The 16,204-nt window shown below is 41.1% G+C and overlaps 1 protein-coding gene across 10 annotated transcripts in view; it reads right to left on the bottom strand.

Annotated features, from left to right (window-relative positions):
* Positions 1–16,204, bottom strand: part of MTUS2 (microtubule associated scaffold protein 2) — a 559,616-nt gene that overhangs the window by 480,377 nt on the left and 63,035 nt on the right. The window contains exon 3 of one of the 10 annotated variants that reach the window (XM_070577877.1): positions 10,584–10,882. The exons of the other annotated variants lie outside the window; for them this stretch is intronic. The gene's annotated coding sequence lies outside the window, so the exon portion shown is untranslated. The remainder of the gene's footprint in view (positions 1–10,583; positions 10,883–16,204) is intronic. 10 annotated transcript variants of the gene reach the window in all.

The following is a 16,204-nucleotide window of genomic DNA, read 5'->3' as shown; positions in this document are numbered from 1 at the left end:
CCCCTCTCCACATAGAGGCACCTCAGGACGAGGCAGTGCCAGCAAGAGGGATCCCCCCACAACAGCACTCAGTCTAGGAAGTGTTCTACATCCCCACAGACAGGGGCAACCCACCACAAGTGACCTGGCATGGGAAGCTGCTTTGTCCCCATGGGCTGGAGACTCCCCTCCCCCATCGAGAGACATTGGGTATCTGGGCAGCACCAGTAAAGGGGATCTCAACACAACAAACAGCCAGGCACAGGAAGCTTCACTGTCACCATGGACCAGAGACATTCTTCCCCTATCTAGAGGTGTAAGATGGCCTGGCCTAGACAAGCTACTTCAGCACCCTCAAGCAGCACCAGCTGGGACCAGTGGGAGCCCCAGTGGGACCCCCAGTGGGACCCCCAGTGGGACCAGATACACCAAACAGGCTTGAAAATTAAATTATCATTGGAAACAGCCCATAAAAGTAGGCCAGGATCTGTGTATGAAACCTAAATAGTGTGACCATCTTCCAAAATAAAAGATTTAAATAGGATTCAGAGACTCCTAACATAATAGCAAGAATGTCCAGAATACAATAAAAAAATACTTATCATACCAAGAACCAGAAAAATCACAAGTTGAATGAGAAAAACCAATCAACTGGCACCAACACTGAGATAAATAAGATGTTGGAATTATCTGACAAGGATTTTAAAGCAGCCTTGATAAAAAGGCTTCAACAAGCAATTACAAATTTTCATAAAATAAAACTGAAAAATACAACAGAAGTAAAAAAACTCAGTGAATAAGCTCAGTAATAAAGTGGGGATAACAGAGGAGAGAATCAGTGAACTTGAAGATAAAACAATAAAATTTACCCAATCTTAACATCAGAGAGAAAATAGACTGCAAAAAAATTAATAGAGCTTCAGGCACCTGTGGGGCAATAAGAAAAGGTCCAATAATCTATCTTTTGGAGTCCCAGAAGGAAAGGAGAAAGAGAATAGGATAAAAAACTATTTTACAAATAATGGCTGAAAACATCCCAAGTTTGGTGAAAGACATAAACCTACAGAATCAAGAAGCTGAATGAATTCCAAATAGAGTTAAATCCAAAGAAATCCACACCAAAACACATCATAAACTTCTCAAAACTAAATACGAAGAAAAATTTTGAAAGCAGCCAGAGAGAGATAATAGATTACCTATAGAGGAACACCAACTTGGATTACTCATCTGAAACCATGGATACCTGAAAGAAGTGGCATACTGTTTCTCAGGTGCTGGAAAAAAAGACCTGTCAACTGCAAATTCTTTATCCAGCAAAATCATCCTTCAGGAATGAAGGACAAAGACACTATCACAAGAAGGAAAACTAAAACAATTTGTTTCTAAAAGACCTACCCTTAAAGAACGGCTCAAGGAAGTTTTTCAAACAGAAATGAAGTAATAAAGTCATAAAAGATGGAATCTCAGATGAAATGGACCAATTCCTCAAAAACCACAAACTACCACAACTCATTCAGTATGAAAGAAACAATTTCAACAGCCCTATAACTACTGAAGAATCTAATTCATAATGTAAAAATCTCCCAAAAAGGAATCATCAGGCTCAGGTGATTTCACCAGAGAATTCTACCAAATGTTTAAGGAAGAATTAACACCAATTTTACACAATCTCTTCCAAAAAATAGAAAATGAGGAAATACTCCCAACTTATTTTAAAAGGCCAGTATTACCCTGACACCAAAACCAGACAAAGATACAAAAAAAATATACTACAGACCACTATCTCTCATGAATTGTCACAAAAATCCTCAACAAAATATTAGCAAATTGAATCCAACAGTGTATAAAAAGAATTATATACCATGACAAAGTAGGATTTACTCCAGGTATACAAAGCTGGTTCAACATTTGAAAAATCAATCAACGTAATCCACTATATATACAAGCTAAATAAGAAATACAATATTAATTGATACAAAAAAGCATCTGACAAAATCCAGCACCCATTAATGACAAAAACTCTCAGCAAGTTAGGAGTAGAGGGGAACTTTCTCAATTTGATAGAGTACCTACAAAAAATCTACAGCAAACATCATACTTAATGGTGAAAGTCTGGATTCTTTCCCCCTAAGATCAGGAACAAATCAAAGTGGTCTACTCTCATCACTTTTATTCAACACAGTACTGGAAGTTTTAGCCAGCACAATACGGCAAGAAAGGAAATAAATTGGATTGGAAAAAAATAAAACTATCTCAATTTGCATATGACAATTTACTATGAATAAATTCCAAAGGAAATTACAAAAAAGAAATCTCTTGGAGGAGCCGGCCCCATGGTGCAGCAGTTGAGTTCGCATGTTCCACTTCAGTGGCCCGGGGTTCACCAGTTTGGATCCCGGGTGCGAACCTACGCACCACTCATCAAGCCATGCTGTGGCAAGTGTCCCACATATAAAGTAGAGGAAGATGGGCACGGATGTCAGCTCAGGGCTAGTCTTCCTCAGCAAAAAAGAGGAGGATTGGCAGCAGATGTTAGCTCAGGGCCAACCTTCCTCAAAAAAAAATCTCTTGGAAATAATAAATAAATTCAGCAAAGTGGCAAGCACAAGATCAACTCACAAATATCAACTGCATTTCTATATGCTAACAAAGAGCATATAGTAACCAAAATTAAAAACACAATACCATTTATAATCTCTCCAGAGCAAATGAAATACTTAGGTATGTACTTAACAAAACATGTATGGGATCATTATGCTGAAAATTACAAAATGCTGATGAAAGAAATCAAAGAAGATCTAAGTAAATGGAGAGACCTATCACTTTCATGAACTGGAATACTCAAGATAGTAAAGATGTCAATTCTCCCCAATTTAATCTTCCATCAAAATCCCAGCAAGGTTTTTATTTGGTAGACATAAAAAAAGCTTATTCTAAAATTTATATGAAAAAGCAAAATCTCTACCACAGCTAAAACAATCTTTAAAAAGAAAAAGAACAGTATAATAGGAAGAATCACTCTACCTATTATCAAGACTTAGTATATTGCTACAATAACCAAGACAGTATGATATTGGCAGAGGAAAAGACACATTGATCAATGGGACAATTGATCCATTGTTGAGAAGAGAACCCAGAAACAGACCCACAAAAATATGCCCAACAGATACCTGACAACAGTGTAAAAGCAATTCAATGGAAGAAAGATAGCCTTTTCAACAAACGGTGCTGGAACAACTGAACATTCATGCACAGAAAAATGAACCTCAAACTACACCTCACATCTTACACCAAAAATCAACACAAAATTCATCACAGATATAAATGTAAAACATAAAACCATAAAAGTTTTATTTTTAAAAATATAGGAGAAAATCTTTGAGATCTAGGGCCAGGCAAAGAGTATTCTTAGGCTTGACACCAAAGGCACAAACACGTAGAAGGAAAAATGGATCAATTGGACTTCATCAAAATTAAAAACGTTTGTTCTGTGAAAGTCCCTGTTAAGAGGATGAAAAGACAAGCTACATGTCTGTGATTTGCAAACCACATATTTGAAAATGAATTAGTATCTGGAATATGTAAAGAACTCTCAAAAGTCAACAGTAAGAAAACAAACTCCAATTTAAAAGTGGGCAAAAGACAGGAACAGACTTTTCTCCGAAGAGGATATACAGATGGCAAATAAGCACATGAAAAGATGTTCAACGTCATCCACCATTAGGGAAATTAAACTAAAACCAGAATGAGATATCACTACACAATTATCAGAATGGCTAAAATACAAAATAGTGACAATATCAAATGCTGCTGGGGATGCAGGGAAACCAGACCATTCACACATTGCTGGCAGTAACATGAACTGGTACAGCCACTCTGTAGTACATCTTGGTAGTTTTTTTAAAAAAAGCAAATATGCAGTTACCACACAACCCAGCAATTGTTCTCTTGGGCATTTATCTCAGTGAAATGAAAACTGTTATCCACAGAAAAACCTGCACATGGTATGGGCTGAATTGAGTTCTCCCTACCTCCAAATTCATATGTTGAGGACCTAATCCCCAATATCTCAGTATGTGACTGTGTTTGGAGCAGTGTCTTTAAAGAGGTAATTAAGGTTAAAGGAAGTCATCGGGGGGCCCTAATCCAATGTGACTGATGCCCTCATAAGAAGAAAAATTCGGACACAGATGCACACAGAGGGAAGACCATGTGATGACACAGGGAGAAGAGGCCATCTACAAGCCAAGGAGAGAGGCCTCAGAAGAAACCAACTTTTCCAAAACCTTGATCTCAGAATTGAGAGAAAATAGATTTCTGTTGTTTAAGCCACGCAGTATGTGGTACTTTGTCACAGCAGCTCTAGTAGACTAATACAACGAGTGTTCACAGCAGATTTATTCATAATAGTCCAAAAGTGGATATCTTTTAAACAAACTGTAGTACATCCACACCACAGAATACTACTCAGCAGTAAAAAGGAACAAACTATCAATACACACAATTTGCATTAATAATCAGAGAATTAAGCTGAGTGATAAAAGCCAATCTTAAAAGGTTACAAACCGTGTGATTACATTTCTTTTGTCTTGAAATAACAAAATTATGGAAATAGAGAACAGATTAGTGGTTGGCAGCAGTTAAGGATGACGGGGGCGGGGGCAGTGGGAGCAGTTATAAAAGGGCAATATGAGGGATCCTTCTTTGTGGTGATGCAACTTTAGAATCTTGACTGGTGGTGAAACACGAAACCACACATCTGATAAATTTGCAGAGAACTAAATACACACAGGCACAAAGAAACACAAGCAAAACTGGGAAAATCTAAACAAGATGGACAGATTGGGTCAATGCCAATCTCCTGGTTGTGATATTGCACTACAGTTTTGCAAGATGTTACTGAGGAAAAAATGGGGAGAGGGTACACAAGATCTCTATTATTTCTTACAACTGCACGTGAACCTACAATTATCCCAAAATAAAAAACTAACTAATGCCAAGGGGAAATGCATTGCCTGGAGAAGTAAAACAGAGACATCGCCCTTGCTGGGCCAGGGTGGTTGTGGAGGGGACTGAAGAAAAGGTAGAAATAAAGGGAATTTGAATTCTTTGCTAAATAAAAGGTGTGTGTCTCCATCAAGTCTGCATTATTTCATTACTATTCTCCTTAACCACCTATACAGTAGACGAATATACTAACTAATCATTACTTCACAGAGGAAAAGGCTGGGTACAGATGAGACATTTAACCAAAGATGCCACCACACATTATGCCTCATGTGAAATCAGAACTCAAGTGCCCAGAATCCTATTATATAGGATTATTTTTTTAAGTATGTTTAAAATAAAAATCTAAAACCTCCATGGTGATTTGTATTTTGCTTTTTTATTTGGATTGATAAACTTCTTTGATAAATTGATAAATTTTTTTGAGGCATTTAAACCGAAAGGGGAAGTTTTGTACAACTGTCAACTAACATACTAATGAATGCCAAGCTCCCAGCCAGCATGGCACTCAGCTGGTACTTTCTAAACTGCATCATTCGTTTTCCTTGAAGACATAATGTTTGCAATCAGGGGATGAAGGAATTTGCCATATCCTATGCTTTTCATAGTGTCCAGAAAAATAATGCTATCTTCAGCGTCAGGCTCAGGATGGGAAGACAGCTACTGGGTGAAGAGCACGGCTCTGGCCCCAAACAACTGCTCACAATGAATATACTGTGCCCTGCATGGTGAAGCTGAGACAAAGAAAAGTTTTCAAGTTTTGACAGTGCTTCTTGTCATCTCTCTGACTACTTATCTTTAGAACTCATTAGAACCCCGTCAGTCTGGCTTATTCACCATCCCTCAGAGCAGGACCAGCTTCACGAGCACACAACCTATGCAAGGGCCCCATGCTTGGTTTAATGCTCTGCTCTCATGGTCTGGAAATTCTTCATAATTTTTAACAAGAGACCTCACATTTTCATTTTGCCCTGGGTCTTGCAGATTATCCCGTTGTTCCTGCTTCAAACACATCTTACCCTGTTCCCTCCCCAACAAAACTCTCATTCCATTCTCATGGAATGCCTCCCGATTCATGGCTGCCTGCCCGAGTCCTACTGGTTACTTGAACATCCAATAGAAACCACAACTCTTCCCTGACCATCTCAGCCTAACGTCCTGGATCATTTATTACCTATAAATTACTCCAATGATCAATCTCACACTGCACTGAGACAGTACTGATAAAATGTTAATTACGTTTTCTTTTGTCATCTCCTTTTTCACATCTTTTTGTCTTGGATCTCAAATACATTAAAATTCAATGAGGGCAGAGAAAATAGTCTCACAGAGTACTGTCCGACAGAACTTACTGCGATGGTGGAAATGTTCTATATCTGCGCTGTCTCATAGAGTAGCCACCAGCTACTGTGGCCAATGAGCACTTGAAATGTGTGGGGTGCAACTAAAGAACTGATTTTTTATTTTATTTAACTTTACTTAATTTAAATTTAAATTTCCACATGCGCTAGTGGCTAGTGTCTTAGCACAGGTCTAATGCTTCTCTATAGCTTCCACAGGGCCTGGTGCAGAGATGTGTGCACAACGGACAACTCGGCTGTTTTGATTTGATTTCTCAAGAACTTAACATTCACCTTCATGGACATACAGAAGGTCAACCAAATTTTTTAGGAAACAGGTTTTCAATAAGTTATAAACTAAATCTCCCTACTGCTTAAACTATTCCTGGTAGTTATACGCTATCTATTAATATTCTTTAAAAGAAAAAATGTAACTCAGTCTGAATTAATATTGGGGAGTTATGTGGTTCCAAATTTAAGATACCTATCTATAATTTTCTTTTGATTACAGAATTCCTTAAAATATCTTTCTATATCCTAACACTCCAACAGAGACACAGCTCATTATTGCACAAATTAGAAAACAAGTCCAATAAAACCCATGAAATATTGCCTAGCTCTGTATCAGCCTAGTACAGCAAAAGTACAACAATACGTTGTTCTCTTCCGTCAGGGCCTCGGCCCCAGAGACTGAGGAAACCGCATCCTGGAAGATCCCCACTGTATTTCAGACCTGGGAGGTACAGGAACATGCTGGGGCCACCTCCACATACGGATAGGAACTTCTTTCTCCTTCCCTCTTCGTTTTTCTAAACATAACTTGGCACACTCATGGCTGGCTTCAGCCGCTGTGATGATTTTTAGGAGAACTAAAACTGACAGATTTCAAGCTCTTCGAGATGCTTTCATACTTTTCTTGACATTTTCTCTGTTTTAAACTGTTTTGTCTTAGGTATTTCTTTTATTGCTACAGGACTCCGGCCTCCAAAACTGACATTAATCATAAATTAACAAATTTGTTAATCTTACCGTACATGCAAGAACTTTTGCATTTAAACGTTAAGCTAGTTAAATACCATATGGCTCCAAATTTCCATACTCAGAGCATTCGATGTCACTGACTCCAAGGATCTCACTGACTGTTAAGCAAAGTCTGCCCTCCCCTTCACTAGAATTTGTCACACAAGTGGACCCCGGTTTTCACCTCAGCCTGTCTCTAGCAGACATTTATACACCACAAACATGGTATAACACAGCCTCACAAAGGAATGGGCAGCCCCTCTGTGTGGTAAACACATGATCTCGAACCCTCAGTTGTACTTTCACAAGTGTTGCTTGCGGTAGGGCTCTATTAGTCAGCTGGAGCTGCCATAATAAAATACCATAGACTGGGTGGCTTAAACACCAGAAATTTATTTTCTCACAGTTCCGGAGGCTGGGAAGTCCAGGATCAAGGTGCCAACCAATTTGGTTTCTGGCGAGAACTCTCATCCTGACTTGCAGACAGCCTCCCTCTCACCGTGTCCTCACACGCAGACAGAAGAAGCAGCAGGCAGCTCTCTGGTGCCTCTTTTAATAAGGCACTAATCCCATCATGAGGGCCCCACCCTCATGACCCCATGGAACTCTCATCACCTCCCAAAGGCTCCACCTCCAAATCCCATCACATTGGGAGTTAGGGCTCCACCATATGAATTTGGGGGTACACAATTCAGTCCATAGAAGGGACAGTGATGAAGAGGAAAGTTAAATAGTGAGGAGTAGCCTGGCAGGCCCTAAAGAGCCAAATGATACAACCCTAAAAGCTCTCAACAACAAACTTACTCCATGTGCCTTCTGCCCATCGCTGAAAAAACAAAGTGTGATGGACTTGCTGTAAGTGCAAAATCCCAAGTTGTTAGCAAAGGCAAAACAATGTCTCTCTGGATCCAGCTTTACAGTATATTTCTTTGAGTCACAAAAATTTGAAAATCTGCACATGGCAGAAACTAAGCCTCACAACTCAAGGATATAAATAATTATAATCATGTTCTATTCATATGGAAAGTCTGTTTAACCTGTCTTCTCATTTAGCCAGCTGTGGCTCAAAAAACCATTTGGAGGGTATCTCAACGCTCACACGGTCTCCCTCTGATGTGCCTGAAATCCGAGACCCTCCAGGGAACCAGCACAGCACAGTGTCTGGGGAAGACCTGTGCTTCAGGGGCCACTTCTGTGCCTATATTTCAGGAAGAGTCTCAGAATTACTCATTATCAGAACCTTAGAAAAATTACCAGTCATACCAAAGCTAACAGAAACGTATATAATGAACTCAGAAATCAGCCCACAACCAGCAGCTCTAAGACTCTTCCCACCACAGAACAGGTTAAATGGACCAACAGCTCTGCCTGTGGCTCTCAGAAGAGATTACCATTCTCATTGTTTCCTTGGTCATTTCCAGTCTCTATCTGCCCTACGCCACTTTCTACATTAAATTAAAGAATCCTGAAGGATCTCTTCAAAGCACCATGTGACCAGGAATAACTTCCCTGCTGCTTCTGTTGGTCCTTTCTCCCTACACAAATACCTCTCGCCCAGCTGATTTAGTAAATAGCTTTTCAAATAGATTTTTTGTCTAGTTAGGACAGTTGACTCTGATTACATTTCTGACACATCAGTTGTGTGCTAAACTTCTTCAGTGGCCCCCCAGTGCCTCAAGAAGAAAGTACAAACTTCTCACCTGGGATTTAAGAACCTCCATAACCACCTGCTAACAAAGCCTCCACAGTTCTTCCTTGCTATTCATTCATTCTTCTCTCCAGCCATGCGGAATGCTGTTGTTTCCTGAGTACTCTCCAGGCTGTCCTGCCTTCAGACATTTGCTTATGGAGTTTTCTCCTCTGGAAATGCCCACCACCCCCACCCACCTCCTTCACATCTACCACCCAAGTCTCCACACACCTAAATTCCACATGCTGAATAAATGTGATCCCTGCCATGAAGCCTTCTCTGCCATTCTCTAGACGGAAGTTCTCCTTCCGGTGAATTCTCCTAGGACCCAACAAATGTCCTTCTGTGGTTTTTAGCACTTTCTGCCTTGTATTACAGTCCTGTACATAAGGTTCATCTCTAGACCAAAGGTCCTAGCTAAAGTTCCCTGAATGTCTGGATGATGTCGTTCACACAGCAGATTCTTACAGAAATGAGGAGAGAAGGAAAAGAGGAAGGCAAGAGGGAGGGAAAAAGGTGGGTCAGGAAGGGGAAAATGCCCAACCCCATGAACTTCTCATCCATCCACATCAGATGATTCAAATGCAATCTCAAATAAATTAACTAAAGAATGATCTCAGAGTAATCTTCATCCTGAAATAAAGATTAAAAAGTACGAACCTTTCTACTATTCTCGGTAAACATTAGGCATGTTTTGCTATAAAATGTTAGATATGTTTTGGATTAAAATCTCATTGTTTTAGAGTAGGCAGTTGTTCTAAAAGGATAACCTCTGTGCCCTTGAATTTACTGTTCTCTTCATCTAGAGGGCTGTCCCTTCCCTCTCAGCCTGCCAAATGCTTAGTGAGACCCCAGGATGGCTCAAGCACCAGCGGCCCCATGAAGCCCTCACAATACCCCACACCACAACCCCAAACTCCACCCTGCAGAGTTTGCTCATTCCGTAAATGGATACCCGGGCCTTCTCTATGCCAGGCAGCATCATAGATACTAGAAATATAAATATTAATGAGACAGCCCCTCCCTCAAGGAGTTTGGGGGTATGCAATTTGAGAGGTAAACAGATAGTTATAATAGGTTATGGCAAGCAGAATCACAGGAGTCTGGAAGTCTGCACAGGACGCTGAGGAAACAGGAAGGGAGACCCTGGCCCCAGCTGGGTAGAGAGAGTCAGGGAGTTAAAGAAGGCTTCCCAGGGGGAAATAACACCTGAGAGGATCTTAAAGAGAAGCAGGAAATCAGCCAGACCAAACGAGATGAGCAGGCAGGGGAGGGAGGGGACAGGCTAGAGATGAGGTGCCGTTATTTTGATTTATTTTGTCTTCTTTCAGAGCACTCCACCTATTATCTTTTTGTTTCCTTAGTCAAGAACTTAACAGTTACAAAACTCCTTCATATTATTCTTTCAAGACAACTTCCAGTTCCATAACTTCTAGTTCATGATTCTGCCTTTCTTGTATGTGCATGTGAATCTTTTCAATAGGTAATACACTGTACAGTATAAAATTTGAAGGATAAAAGAGTATACAATGAAAAGCTAATTTCACCTGCCACCCAGTTCCCTTTCACAGAGGCACACAGTTTTCCAAGACTTCTTTAAATTAACATTTCTGGTTCTTAATGGAAATACTGGCTTTATCCACTTTCCACCTGCAACTTTTGCATCAGAAAAGATGTTGGATGCGTCCAGGCTCCAGGTGCTCATAGGGTTTATGAACACTAATTAGTACCAGCAAAATGTATCCCATGTGTCCTAGGACAAACCTCTTCTCCCACAGCTTCTTTCCACGGACAGGGATAACATTAGACAGCGAGGCAGCCTGGGGCTCGTTCAGAGGAAGACACTCTGCAGGGATGAAAAAGAGAAGACTCAGGGAGGCATGACAGCGTTCTTCAATTACGTAAAGGACTGTAATGGAGAAGAGAGATTAGAGTTGGCTCCTGAGAGTCCAAGGGTCAACCAGAACCAATGGGAGGAAACTGTGGGCCCAGTCACAGATGGCTAAGATGGAGTGGAATCCCTAGTGGCCTTAGTCTAGGGTAAATTAGGAAAAAATCAAGCACAAAACAAGGATGAGGCCAAATGACAAGATCAATGCTTCTCCAAGCAAGATATATATCCTGCTAGTAGGATGAAATCTAATTTTAGCTGGCATAAAAGGGACTTTCTTAATGGCTAAATCTTTTCATGTTTATTAAAAAAAATACAACTAGTAATAATAACTAGCATTTTGTGAGCATTTACTATGTGAAAGGTACTATTGTAATTGTTTTACATTCTTTTCTTTTTCTTCTAATCCTCACAAAAACCCTATGAGACATATACTGTTATTATCCCCATTTTGCACTTGGGGAAACAGAGACATAGAGAGATGGAGCAACTTGCTCAAAGTCCCCATACTAGTAAGAAGTGGAGCCAGGATTTGAACCCAGGCAGCCTGGTTCCAGAGTCCAAGCAGCAACACTATCAAATCCAGATATTATGCCTAAAATGAGACTAAGCCAAACATAGGATAGAACCTAGAGAAAAATTAAGTAACTAATAGTACAGGTAGTTCTCAGATATGGCAAAAGTCATGAAGATAGCACTCAAATCACTGATGTTTGAAACATACTTGTCTAGATGTTTCAATAAGGTCTCTCCCAAACCATCTTCTGGAATTATGATATAACCACCAAAAGCTCCTATAACTTAGGCCATTCTATGGTTAGAGAGTACGAATCATTAGAAGTGAACCTGTAGCCAAAATAAAGCATGCTCCAGGGACAATACCACGCTTCATAGTCTAGTAAAAAGTTGCTACGTTGCACAGAAACTTTCCTACTAAGTCCTCCAAAACAAACACTGGAAGGTAGGTGGGGAGAAATTTAGCCAAGACCCTAATTAAGTATCATTAGAGCATCCGTAGCATCCTGCATCCCTTGACCCCAACTGCACCCACCCCCACTACAGTGGAATATATATGCCTTCTCACACCCAAATTCCATCTAAGAGCAGAAAACACAGGTGTACACAAAAGGGGGAGCTCTAGTGAGGTCATGCCGAGTTTCCACCTGCTATTCTTTGGGGCTCTTATCCCTCTTGCCACTGGTTGTTTATCATGGAAACACTCAGAATCACAAATTAGAGCATCTTAGAGTACAACGTCTTTCCCATGTTTCCCTGGGAATGGCTAGCCAATCCTAAGAGAAAAAAATCCTTCACCCTTCCTTTTGAAATGCAAATCCCAGCATGCAGCATAAAGCACTGCTCTGTGTTTACCACTTGTTTGTAATAAATACATAAACTGAGAGAAAACACAGAAGCCTTGAACACACGACACACCCATGCTCAGTGCACGCTTCAGCTTCATTACAACTTCAGATGCCCTACAACAGAGAGTAATTATCTAATAACTAGGCAGCTCACCAAAATCTGTGATGACTGCTATAATTAGAAAGTCAGAAATAAAAAGCGCATACCTGTAAGCCTGATTCTGGCACAGAAGAGAAAATGCTACTGCGCAAATGAGCTTAAGTGCCCTGGGGTAGGCAACGCACGTCTTAATCCAATCATCTTTGCAAGTCAAGTGAACCCCTAAATGCCTCTGACTTCCTCCCCCCTTGAATGGATTCCACTAACATGAGATCTTTTCTTTTTTTCCGAAGCCTGTCACACAGAACGGGGAGCACATGCAGAGCTACTCCTCCTGGGAAGAGACAAGAACAAGTGAACAATGAGCCTGTCAACTCCATCATCACAAAGAATTAAAAAGAAATTAAAATAAATGGATTTATATGAAGCAACCTCAGTAAACGCTAATTACTTCCAAGTAGATTCTTGGCTATCAGACTTCACTATCAATTACATTTTTTCTTGGGGGGCAGTCAATTTAGCATACAATTTTATTTCTTTTTCTTTAATCTTTCCAAATGATGTAGTTTATCCCTTACCCTTAGCCCTAGATATCAACAGTGCAATTTTCAATGTAAAGGACAAGACTCAAAGGTTGATTGCAGTATCTCAAGGGACCAATTCTCTCTTGAAATATCTCTTGCTTTTCAGATTTCACAAGATCTATGCAGGGCCTCCAGCCAGAATAATAATCGGCAGCATCCCCTGATTAAGATGCCAAGGGGAAAATGAGATAGATGGGCTTTCATCATTTGATATATTCTCATTCTATATTAGACAGACTTTCCTTTCTCTACTTTCCTTGTCCTATTTAAAGCATTTTCACCAGTGTTTCAATATCTATTTTTATTGTACTCATAAAACAGTTATTTAGTAAAACTCTAAGTCCCAAACATCATGCAAGGCACCAGGGAAATGAGGTCTAGAAGGAGTCAATCCATTAAGACTACAGACAAGTACACAATGGTCAACAGTACAAACCAATAATGTTAATAGAGGAATGAACAGTGTTTCATAGAGTCACAAGATTAATTTGTTTTGCCACAGAAGACAGGAGTAGGGACAAACGGACAGGAAAGGTTTTGCAGAAGAGTAACATTTGAGCTGTGTCTTTATAGGGAAGAGAGGGTAGGAAAGTTGTTTGGGACAAGAAGAAAAGCATGAAGAAAAGTCGAGGCCCAAGTACATATGCCGTACCTGAGAAATGGCAAAGTGAGAAGATTCTTCACAGAGTTTAGGACTTGCTAACTTTATCATGCCTTTAGAATATGCAGGTGGAGATGCCTGGTGAGGAAGTTTGGATGTCATGAGGGAGGTAAGGGGTGGAAATAACTGCCCAAATGACAGCTGAGACCAAAGGAAGAGATGAGACTCCCAGAGAGGGAGTAGCGTAAGAGAAGGTCCAAGGACAGACCTCAGAGCACACTCCCTCGCAACTCGGCAGTCACACCAGCCTTTGCTTTCTCTCCTGAGTGCATGAAGCTCATTCCCATCCCAGGGCCTTGGCACATAGCCCCTTGGTCCAGAATGCACCCCCCCCCCACTTCCTTTTGCCCAACATTGCCCAGCTTAAAAGCCTCTTCCAGTGGGCCCACCCCCGTCCCTCCCTCCTCAGTGCTCTGTAGTTTTCCTTCATTGGGGGATAAGAAAATGGAAGTTATGCAGTGGTATGTGTAATCATTTATTCAACATCTGTTCCCTGCAAGACCCACTTGCTTTGTCCTCCATGTCCAGCACAAAATCTGCCACAGAGCAAGCTCTTAGTAAATATTTCCTGAGTAAAGGAGGAAGGAGCTGTGGTCAGAGAGACTGAAGGTGAATCAAGAGTTAGTAGTGGCCAAGGGGCCAAAAGGGGCAAGCGTATCAGGAAGAATGTAGTCAATAACGAGGAAGCTACCCAGAAAATAAGCACAATTAAAACACCAAAAAGGCCTACATCCAAGAAACCTAACTGGAATGATTAAACTTCCTAAGGCAGTAATTCAACCAGGTCAACTACATCAATGAAACCCCTTCAGTCATGGCTTACTGTCTACAAAATGAAGGTCAAATTCCTCAGCCGGCACCCAGGGCCTTCCTCAGCCTTAGCCCCCACTGATCACCAACTCAAACCCTCATGTTGGCCCACATGACTTATTCTCCACACACTCTGACTTCTGTCCCTTGGACCACTCCAGACAGACTGGCTTCCCAGCAATCTAACCTGACAAACCCCACGAATACTTCAAAGCCAAGGGAAAGTGCCAGGTCCTCACCAAAGTCAACCTAATCCTTAACTCTTCTAGCCCAGACTGATCATTCATTTGAATTCCTAAAGCAGTGTTGGTCTATATTACTCAAAAACTTTAGATACTTTCAAAATTCATGTGCATCTTTTCTCCTCTAATTTATCAGCAAGTTTCTTGAGAGCAAGACCACATCTTCTACTCACTTCTGTCTACTCAAAGGTGCTACAGGGATGATTTGCACACAGGCAACACTTGTTTCCCTTTGGAACTCTCACACTTAATCCCAAACTGAGCTCCTGATCTGCCACTCCCACACTCTGCCCCATCTCAGCCAATGGCATCCACAACTCCATCTCTTTCTGGCTGAAGCCAAAGAACTTGGAGTCTTTCTTGATGCCTCTCTTCTCTCATATCTCGTACGTAATCCATCAGCAACTCCTGTGGGCCCAACCCCAAAAAGAGAACCAGAATCCAACCACTTCTTACCACCTCCACCACTTTTACTCTGACCCAAGCTTCTGTAATCTCCTGCCTGCATTCAGCAACAGCCTTCCAACTGGTCTCCCTTCCTCCTCCCTAGGCACCCTTTCATCTCTTCTCCACAAAGCCCCTGAGAGATCCTCTCAAAATTAAGTCAGACAATAACGCTCCTCTGATCTAAAACCTACAACCTCCTCCAATCTCACACAGTAAAGGAAACATAACATGGCCTACAAGGTCCTTCCCCATGTGGCCCCCATATTCCTCTGATCTCATTCCTGACCACCTCTGGCCCCCATCCAGTCACCTTCCTCCAGATGCACTGGCTGCTTTGCTGTTCCACATGCACCAAGGCATATTCCCTTGTCAGGGCTGTTGGACTTGCCATTCACTCTGCCTGGAGTGCCCTTCCCCAATAGATCTGCAAGCCTCACCTCACCTTTAGGTGACCCTGTGAGGTTCCCCCTAATGACCTTATTCAAAATATTAACCATCCCAACACGTCCTATCACCCTTCTAAATGCGTCTTCATAGCCCTTACCACTATCTAGCATACAAATATTTCACTTATTTTCCTTGATTTTGGTCTGGTTTGTCCACTGCTATACCCCCAGCACCCAAAATATTTCCTGGGACCAATTAAGGACTCAATAAATATTTATTGAATGTATATCGAATCAACAGGTATTTATCTACTATCTTAAATACAGTGTTTATTAATCATCTTTAAGATTGGTCCATGCAAGTATGTGCTGTAAACACTCCCTGTTTATAAACCCAGACCATCCAGAGCCAAAGATGAAGGAAGGTGGTTAAGACTAGCATCTCCTAAATTTGACCCAAAGCCTGTTCATGGTCCGCACTGTGCTGGCTCTCCCAAAAAAGTCTGGATCCTATTCAGGTACTCAGCAGCTCTCTAACCTTGGGAAAGGTACTAAATGTTTCTGGTCTTCAATTTCCTCTTCTGAAGAAGACTTAACCCCCCTAAGTAGGGCATGTATAAGAGTATCTAGCACAGTAGTTGGAGCACACACTTCAACAAATGTTGACAGTTAATGTCAGCTCC

The sequence above is a fragment of the Equus przewalskii genome, chromosome 16 (genome assembly GCF_037783145.1).
Source record: "Equus przewalskii isolate Varuska chromosome 16, EquPr2, whole genome shotgun sequence".
Lineage (NCBI taxonomy): Eukaryota > Metazoa > Chordata > Mammalia > Perissodactyla > Equidae > Equus > Equus przewalskii.
Note: the sequence above shows the minus strand (reverse complement) of the source record. Positions and strands in the feature narration are given on the sequence as shown.